Genomic DNA, 497 nt, shown 5'->3' with positions numbered 1-497 from the left:
GGGGGGGGTAACGGGCCCTGAGGGGGCTCTGGGGGGGCTCTGAGGGGGAGCAGCGGGCCCTAAGGGGGTCTTGAAAGGGGGCAGCACCTGAGGGGGTCCTCAGAGGGTCCTAAGGGGACCCTCAGGGGGGTGCTGCGGGGGTTGCAGCGGGCCCGAAGGGGATCCCGAGGGGGGGCAGCGCCTGAGGGGGCCCTTAGGGGGTCCTGAGGGGGCTCTCAGAGGGTCCGGGGGGGGCCCTCAGGGGGTTTTGAGGGGGTCCTGAGGGGGGCGCAACGGACCCTGAGGGGGTCCTGAGGAGGAGCAGCAGGCCCCGAGGGGGGGGGAAACGGGTCTGAAGGGGGCCCTAAGGGGGGGGCAACAAGCCCTGAGGGGGGGGCACAGCGCCTCATCGGGCCCAGGCCCTGTCCCCTTTCCCCTCCCGGGGCCGTGCTGAGGCGGTGCCGGGGCTGTCGCTGCCCCCCCCCCCCAGCCTGCAGAGCCCCCCCCCCCAGGTCCCC

This window comes from Oxyura jamaicensis, chromosome 28 (assembly GCF_011077185.1).
Source record: "Oxyura jamaicensis isolate SHBP4307 breed ruddy duck chromosome 28, BPBGC_Ojam_1.0, whole genome shotgun sequence".
NCBI lineage: Eukaryota > Metazoa > Chordata > Aves > Anseriformes > Anatidae > Oxyura > Oxyura jamaicensis.
The sequence above is the reverse complement of the archived record's forward strand: the minus strand, read 5'-3'. Positions refer to the sequence as shown.